We start from the raw sequence: 9,031 nt of genomic DNA, 5'->3' as shown, positions 1-9,031 counted from the left end.
CACTTGGTCCAATATGCAGGACATCCCTCTTCTGGAGCAGTTAGATTGGTTCTTCACCTTAGTAGATTGGATTTCTGACTATCCAATGACCAAAGTTTTGCCCCTGGCCAGGACTGCCTCTGACCATATCCCTTGCTTAGTATCAATCAAGACAACCATACCTAAATCAAACCTCTTTAGGTTTGAAAACTATTGGTTGGAACTTATGGATTGTGTTGAATCATCTTGGCTAGTCCCATCTAGGAAGACTCACATTACTGCTAAGATTGCTGACAAGTTTAAGCACCTAAGAATGTGCCTTAAGAGATGGCAATTGAACGTTTCCAAGTTGAAATTGCTGATTAGCAAGTGTAATCATGTTGTCTTCCTTCTAGATGAGCTGGAGGAATGGAGGCCCCTGTTTAGACAGGAGTTCAATTTCAGAAAAATTGTGAAGGTCCATTTGGAAAAGCTTTTGCACTTGCACTGCATGTACTGGAAAAAGAGATGCACTATCAGGTATATTAAGGTTGGGGGTGAGAACGCCAAAAAATTTCATGCAATGGCCACTAAGAGGCACAGGAGAAATTCAATTGCTAGTCTTAAATTACCTGATGGCTCTGTGGCCTCTGACCATGATCAAATGGCTGGAATTATTTGGAGCTGCTTCAAGAACTAAATGGGCACTTCTAGAGGGATTGTAATGGGTTTTGATTTAGCATCTCTAATAACTCCAGTGGATGACCTGGATGTGCTTACTAAACCTTCTGAAAAAGAGGAAATGGATGATGTGGTCAAGCATATGCCTGTGGATAAAGCACCTGGACCTGATGGCTTTAATGGTCTATTCTTCAAGAGGTGCTGGCACATAATTTCAAGTGATTTCTATGATCTGGCTCATGCTTTTCATGAGGGGACTGCAGTGCTGGACAACATTAATAGTTCTTTCATTACCCTGATACCCAAGAAACTTTCACCGGAGGAAGTGGGGGACTATAGGCCTATTTCTCTCACAAGCATGGGTCTGAAATTTCTTTCTAAGATGGCTGCCAATAGATTTCAGAGGATAATCATGAAATGCATTCATAAGAATCAGTATGGTTTCATTAAGAGCAGAACAATTCAGGACTGCATTGGTTGGACCTTTGAGTATCTGCATCAATGCCATCAGTCAAAGAGGCCAATTGTGATCCTCAAATTGGACTTTGAGAAGGCCTTTGACTCTGTTGAGCATGAAGCTATCTTCCAAATTCTCAAGCACAAAGGTTTTAATGAAAAGTGGATCCTATGGATGAAGCAGCTACTTGCCACTGGTACTTCTTCTGTCCTCCTGAATGGTGTGCCTGGGAGGAAATTTATTTGCAAAAAAGGAGTTAGACAGGGGGACCCTGTTTCTCCTCTTCTCTGTGTGATAGTTGCTGATCTTCTGCAAACAGTGATTAATGATATGTTCAGCAAGGGGATCCTAAAGCTACCTATTCCCTGCCATGATCAAGACTACCCTGTCATTCAATATGCTGATGATACTCTGATCATCCTTCCTGCTGACAGGCAACAGCTTCTAGCTCTGAAGGATATGCTGTTGGTGTTCTCTCAGTCCACAGGTCTTGATGTCAACTACCATATATCTTTTATCATTCCTATAAATGTTGAAAATGCAGTCATGACAGATCTTGCTTCTGCTTTTGGATGCCAAATTGGAAAGATGCCTTTTACTTATCTTGGTTTGCCTGTGGGTACTACAAGGCCGAAGATGGTGGACTTTATGCCTCTTGTGGATTGTATGGAGAGGAGAATGATTGCCAGCTCCTCATTCCTTAATCAAGGTGAGAGGCTGCAGTTCTTAAATTCTGCTTTGTCTTCCATGCCAATTTTCTTTATGGGAAGCCTGGTTGTTCCTGCTGGAATCCTCAAGCAGCTGGAAAGAATTCAAAGACAATGTCTGTGGAGAAAAAATAGGGAGGAGCCTGCACCATCTCTTGTTGCTTGGGATCTGATTTCTAGACCAAAAAACAAGGGTGGTCTTGGTATTTTGAACCTGGGTGTTCAAAATGTGGCTTTGCTTCTCAAGCATGCTAGTAACTTTCTAAACAGGAAAGACCTTCCTTGGGTGTCCTTAATTTGGGATTCATATTATTATGATGGAATGCCCCAGGGAACAACTCCTTGTGGATCTTTTTGGTGGAAGGATATTTGCAAGGTCTTGCAGAATTTTAGGGACCACTCCTGGGTGCAAGTCAATGTTGGTGACACTGCTCTTTTTTGGTCTGATAATTAGAATCTTGGCAATGAAGTTTCTAGCTTGCAGTCTAGATTCCCAAGATTATTCTCTTTTGCCAAGGATCCATGGATTTCTGTTAAGGACATCTTCAATTCAATGGACTTGTACCAGCACTTCCACCTACCTTTGTCTGCTCAAGCTTTTGATGAGTTAAACTTAATAAGAGATATGTTAGTCTCCCATAGAAGAGATGATACTTGTAACGATTTATGGTTATGGCAGGGCTCTTCAAAGGTTTACAAACCTAAGCTGTTCTATGGTCATGTTTTTCAGAATGAAACTTTCAACCACTTGCTGTGCTAGATCTGGAAATCATCTTGCACTATCAAGATCAATGTTTTTGCTTGGATGCTCATCATGGACAGACTCAACACTAAGGATATGGTTGATAGAAGGCACTGGCACATGGATGATGGTGTTACTTGTAGGCTATGCCCCCTTCAAGTGAGAGAAACCAGAGACCATCTCTTTTTCAACTGCAATTTCAGTGTCAGAGTTTGGAATTATTTGCAGATTGATTGGTCGGCTGGAAATTCAATGTCTGAATTAGTCATCCAGGCAAGAAGAAGTTTTGATAAGCCCTTTTTCACTGAAGTAGTATTTATTGCCTGCTGGAATATCTGGATCATCAGAAATGCCAAGGTGTTCAGAGGTGAGAGGGCAAGTTTCAATAAATGGAGAGGAGCTTTCAGGCATGACATAACTCTGATGCAGCATAGAATCAAATCTGTTTACAAGGATGAGTTGCTCAAGTGGATTTCTTTCTTGCCACCTTAAGTTTTAGCCTTCTCTTTATTTTGTTTTCTTGTTTACTTTTGGTTACCTCTTGTAATCATGCTGTTGTAACTGTTGTCTGGCTTAAATAAAGTTTTGATATGCTGTGGGGGTTTTGCCCCATAGTTCACAGTCAAAAAAAACTCACGCCGCCTGGAACACCTCAGCGTAACGGTGTGTCCGAACGTCGTAATCGCACTCTATTGGATATGGTGCGGTCTATGATGTCTCTTACCGATTTACCGCTATCTTTTGGGGATACGCTCTAGAGACAGCTACATTCACTTTAAATAGGGCACCATCTAAATCCGTTGAGATGACACCGCATGAATTATGGTTTGGGAAGAAACCTAAGCTGACGTTTCTAAAAGTTTGGGGATGCGATGCTTATGTCAAGAAACTTCAACTTGAAAAGCTCGAACCCAAGTCGGAAAAATGCGTCTTCATAGGATACCCTAAGGAAACCATTGGGTACACCTTCTACTTAAGATCCGAGGGCAAGATCTTTGTTGCCAAGAACGGATCCTTTCTGGAAAAAGAGTTTCTCTCGAAAGAAGTAAGTGGGAGGAAAGTAGAACTCGATGAAGTACTACCTCTCGAACGAGAAAGTAGTGCAGGTCAGGAAAATGTTCCTATGATGCCTACACCAACTGAAGAGGAAAATAATGATGATGATCAAGGTACTTCAGATCAAGTTGCTACTGAACTTCGTAGGTCCACAAGGACACGTTCCGCACCAGAGTGGTACGGCAACCCTGTCCTGGAAATCATGTTGTTAGACAACGGTGAACCTTCCAACTATGAAGAAGCGATGGCGGGCCCAGATTCCAACAAATGGCTTGAAGCCATGAAATCCGAGATAGAATCCATGTATGAAAACAAAGTATGGACTTTGACAGACTTGCCCGATGATCGGCGAGCGATAGAAAACAAATGGATCTTTAAGAAGAAGACGGACGCGGATGGAAATGTTACCATCTATAAAGCTCGACTTGTCGCTAAGGGTTATCGACAAGTTCAAGGGATTGACTACGACGAGACATTCTCTCCCGTAGCGAAGCTGAAGTCCGTCCGAATCATGTTAGCAATTGCCGCATACTATGATTATGAGATATGGCAGATGGACGTTAAAACGGCATTCCTTAACGGACATCTTAAGGAAGAGTTGTATATGATGCAGCCGGAAGGTTTTGTCGATCCTAATAATGCTAACAAAGTATGCAAGCTCCAGCGATCTATTTATGGGCTGGTGCAAGCATCTCGGAGTTGGAACATTCGCTTTGATGAGATGATCAAAGCGTTTGGGTTTATGCAGACTTATGGAGAAGCCTGCATTTACAAGAAAGTGAGTGGGAGCTCTGTAGCATTTCTCATATTATATGTAGATGACATACTCTTGATGGGAAATGATATAGAACTTCTGGACAGCATTAAGGCCTACTTGAATAAGTGTTTTTCAATGAAGGACCTTGGAGAAGCTGCTTACATATTAGGCATCAAGATCTATATGGATAGATCGAGACGCCTCATAGGTCTTTCACAGAGCACATACCTTGATAAGATTTTGAAGAAGTTCAAAATGGATCAGTCCAAGAAAGGGTTCTTGCCTGTGTTGCAAGGTGTGAGATTGAGCTCGGCTCAGTCCCCGACCACGGCAAAAGATAAAGAAGAGATGAGTGTCATCCCCTATGCTTCAGCCATAGGATCTATTATGTATGCCATGCTGTGTACCAGACCTGATGTAAACCTTGCCGTAAGTTTGGTAGGAAGGTACCAAAGTAATCCCGGCAAGGAACACTGTACAGCGGTCAAGAATATCCTGAAGTACCTGAAAAGGACAAAGGACATGTTTCTCGTTTATGGAGGTGACGAAGAGCTCGTCGTAAAGGGTTACATTGACGCTAGCTTTAACACAGATCTGGATGACTCTAAGTCACAAACCGGATACGTGTATATGTTGAATGGTGGAGCAGTAAGCTGGTGCAGCTGCAAGCAGAGCGTCGTGGCGGGATCTACATGTGAAGCGGAGTACAGGGCAGCCTCGAAGGCAGCGCATGAAGCAATTTGGGTGAAGGAGTTCATCACCGACCTAGGAGTCATACCCAATGCGTCGGGGCCGATCAAACTCTTCTGTGACAACACTGGAGCTATTGCCCTTGCCAAGGAGCCCAGGTTTCACAAGAAGACCAGGCACATCAAGCATCGTTTCAACTCCATCCGTGAAAATGTTCAAGATGGAGACATAGATATTTGCAAAGTACATACGGATCTGAATGTTGCAGATCCGTTGACTAAATCTCTCTCGCGAGCAAAACATGATCAACACCAGAACTCTATGGGTGTGCGATTCATCACAATGTAACTAGATTATTGACTCTAGTGCAAGTGGGAGACTGTTGGAAATATGCCCTAGAGGCAATTATAAAAGGATTATTATTATATTTCCTTGTTCATGATAATTGTCTTTATTCATGCTATAACTGTATTATCCGGAAATCGTAATACACGTGTGAATACATAGACCATAATATGTCCCTAGTAAGCCTCTAGTTGACTAGCTCGTTGATCAACAGATGGTCATGGTTTCCTGGCTATGGACATTGGATGTCGTTGATAACGGGATCACATCATTAGGAGAATGATGTGATGGACAAGACCCAATCCTAAGCATAGCACAAGATCGTGTAGTTCGTTTGCTAGAGCTTTTCCAATGTCAAGTATCTTTTCCTTAGACCATGAGATCGTGTAACTCCCGGATACCGTAGGAGTGCTTTGGGTGTATCAAACGTCACAACGTAACTGGGTGACTATAAAGGTGCACTACAGGTATCTCCGAAAGTGTCTGTTGGGTTGACATGGATCGAGACTGGGATTTGTCACTCCGTATGACGGAGAGGTATCTCTGGGCCCACTCGGTAATGCATCATCATAATGAGCACAAGGTGACCAAGTGTTTGGTCATGGGATCATGCATTACGGTACGAGTAAAGTGACTTGTCGGTAACGAGACTGAACGAGGTATTGGGATACCGACGATCGAGTCTCGGGAAAGTAACGTACCGTCTAACAAAGGGAATTGAATACGGGGTTGTTTAATCCTCGACATCGTGGTTCATCCGATGAGATCATCGAGGAGCATGTGGGAGCCAACATGGGTATCAAGATCCCGCTGTTGGTTATTGCCCGAGAGCCGTCTCGGTCATGTCTACGTGTCTCCCGAACCCGTAGGGTCTACACACTTAAGGTTCGGTGACGCTAGGGTTGTATGAATATGAGTATGCAGCATACCGAATGTTGTTCGAAGTCCCGGATGAGATCTCAGACGTCACGAGGAGTTCCGGAATGGTCCGGACGTAAAGAATTATATATAGGAAGTGTTGTTTCGGCCATCGGGAAAGTTTCGGGGTCACCCGGTATTGTACCGGGACCACCGGAAGGGTCCCGGGGATCCACCGGGTGGGGCCACCCATCCCGGAGGGCCCCAAGGGCTGAAGTGGGGAGGGGAACCAGCCCATAGTGGGCTGGTGCGCCCCCCTTGGCCCACCCCCTGCGCCTAGGGTTGAAACCCTAGGGTGGGGGGGCGCCCCACTTGCCTTGTGGGGCACTCCACCCCGCTGGCGGCCGCCCCCCTTGGGAGATTGGATCTCCCAGGGCCGGTGTCGGTGTCAAAACCGGCGGATCTCGGGTAGGGGGTCACGTACTGTGCGTCTAGGTGGATGGTAACAGGAGGCAAGGGACACGATGTTTTACCCAGGTTCGGGCCCTCTTGATGGAGGTAAAACCCTACGTCCTGCTTGATTAATATTGATGATATGGGTAGTAAAAGAGTGGATCTACCACGAGATCAAGGAGGCTAAACCCTAGAAGCTAGCCTATGGTATGATTGTTGTAATGGAGGTTATGTCCTATGGACTAAAGCCCTCCGGTTTATATAGACACCGGAGAGGGCTAGGGTTACACAGAGTCGGTTACAATGGTAGGAGATCTACATATCCGTATCGCCAAGCTTGCCTTCCACGCCAAGGAAAGTCCCATCCGGACACGGGACGGAGTCTTCAATCTTGTATCTTCGTAGTCTTGGAGTCCGGCGGACGATGATAGTCCGGCTGTCCGGACACCCCCTAATCCAGGACTCCCTCAATAGCCCCCGAACCAGGCTTCAATGACGATAAGTCCAGCGCGTATATAGTCTTCGGCGTTGCAAGGCGGGTTGTCCCTTTAAATTCCATGTACCTGCCAAACAGTGTCCGGCTTCCTTATAAATGCTGCGCTTCTTGGCTTCTACGCCCAATAATGGCCTTCTTCCACGCGTCGCACGAATGCGAAAAGTCAGGGTATCTTTTATGTTTCACCCCCTAGTCGTGCAAGTAATCTGCCTATAAAAAAGGCAAAAATCCAGATCCAAATCACACCATCTTCCTTCCGCGAATACTCATCGGAGCGCCTTTGACCCAGAATCCATTCCATCATGGACCGTCGGTGCGGCTCCTCTTCTCGCGGTCCCAGCCCACTGCCAGGAGATTGGAGGAGATGCTCTGTTCCGCACAATGAGCTAGCGAAGCTCCAAGCGGGGGGATATCACCCTCCGGCCTTCATGGTTCCGGTCCGAGCCGGGCTGGCCACCTACCAAGGTGGGAAGCAAGCGGAGGCTACCCCAAGTCCCAACAAAGGGGAGCGGGTATGTTTCGTCCCCTATCTGATAAGGGGACTCGGATTTCCCATACATCCGTTCCTCCGCGGGCTCCTGGAGTTCTACGGACTCCAGCTCCATCACCTTACACCCGCTTCTATCCTGCATATCGCGGGTTACGTAGCTCTTTGCGAGCTATTTCTGGGCATCGAGCCCCATTTTGCACTGTGGAAGAGGTTGTTCTGCCTTGTACCCCGCTCTACCGAGGGGTCCATATATCAAGTGGGCGGCGCCGAAATATGGCGCTCTAACGAGAACCCATTCAACGGGTTCGTCTGATATATGGACACCATTATCTCTTCCTTGCCCATTTCTGACCTCCGCGTACGATGGTGTTTTGCAGGAAGCGCCTTCAAGGCGGGAAGCCGAGCCCGCAGCGGCTGACCAACAAAGGTCAGTCCGGACCAGTAGGCGAAAGAGGAGCGCAGTGCAGACTGAAACGTCGCCGCAAAGGTATAGCTCGTAATTAATTATTTGGAGCAACGTTCCTAGGAAGCGTTTGAGTGCTCATGATCTTTGTAGGAGAAAAAGCGCCCGCCGGACTACAGGCGTAGAGGTTGCCAATCCGACCTCGACCAGCCAAGCTCCAGCACCCGGTCTGGAGGGGGAGGCAAGCGCAAGGCGCGGGCCGGATACTCCTCCAACGGAGGATGCCGATCGACTGTCCGCCACCAAGTCTGAGGTGGAGAGCGCCATGAACCACAGGCGCCGCCGGACAGTATTTCGTGAAGCGTGCTTCTCCCCTGAGGCGTTGAATGCCTTTAACACGGGGGACGCGCACCTCCGTGCTGCTCAAGATGGTTTTACCAGAGCCACGGAGCAGTATGTAAAAGACATACGGGTAAGAGATTTTAATAGTTATATATGCCAGTAGCCCCCGAGACTTAAAGTAGTTATGTTAACTAATTTAAGGATCATTTGAAATGCAGGATCTTACCGAGAAGAATACCCAACTATCTCAGGAGCTGCAAGAGTGCAAGGCCCAACTTGAGGCCGCACTTGCTGCCGCAGGAGGAAACACAGAGGCCCCTCATGGTAACACATTTGCTTTTAAATATAAGCGCTGTGTGGCGTGCGCGCAAGTCTAATAATGACATTGCAGGTGTTGCCGGACAGGCAGGAACTGCTGCGCCAGCTGAAGGCCGGCGAGAGGGTGCTGAATAGAGTGCAGCAGGAAAGGAACAAACTTCAAGATGCCCACGCCCAGCTTGGAGAGGAGCTGAAAGGCGTTCGGGTCGAGCTGTCTGGCTCCGTTAAGGAGAATCAGCGGCTTCGCCGCGGCATCTATGGTAAGTGCTTGAGCGAAC

The sequence above is a fragment of the Triticum dicoccoides genome, chromosome 3B (genome assembly GCF_002162155.2).
Source record: "Triticum dicoccoides isolate Atlit2015 ecotype Zavitan chromosome 3B, WEW_v2.0, whole genome shotgun sequence".
Taxonomy (NCBI): Eukaryota; Viridiplantae; Streptophyta; class Magnoliopsida; order Poales; family Poaceae; genus Triticum; species Triticum dicoccoides.
The sequence above is the reverse complement of the archived record's forward strand: the minus strand, read 5'-3'. Positions refer to the sequence as shown.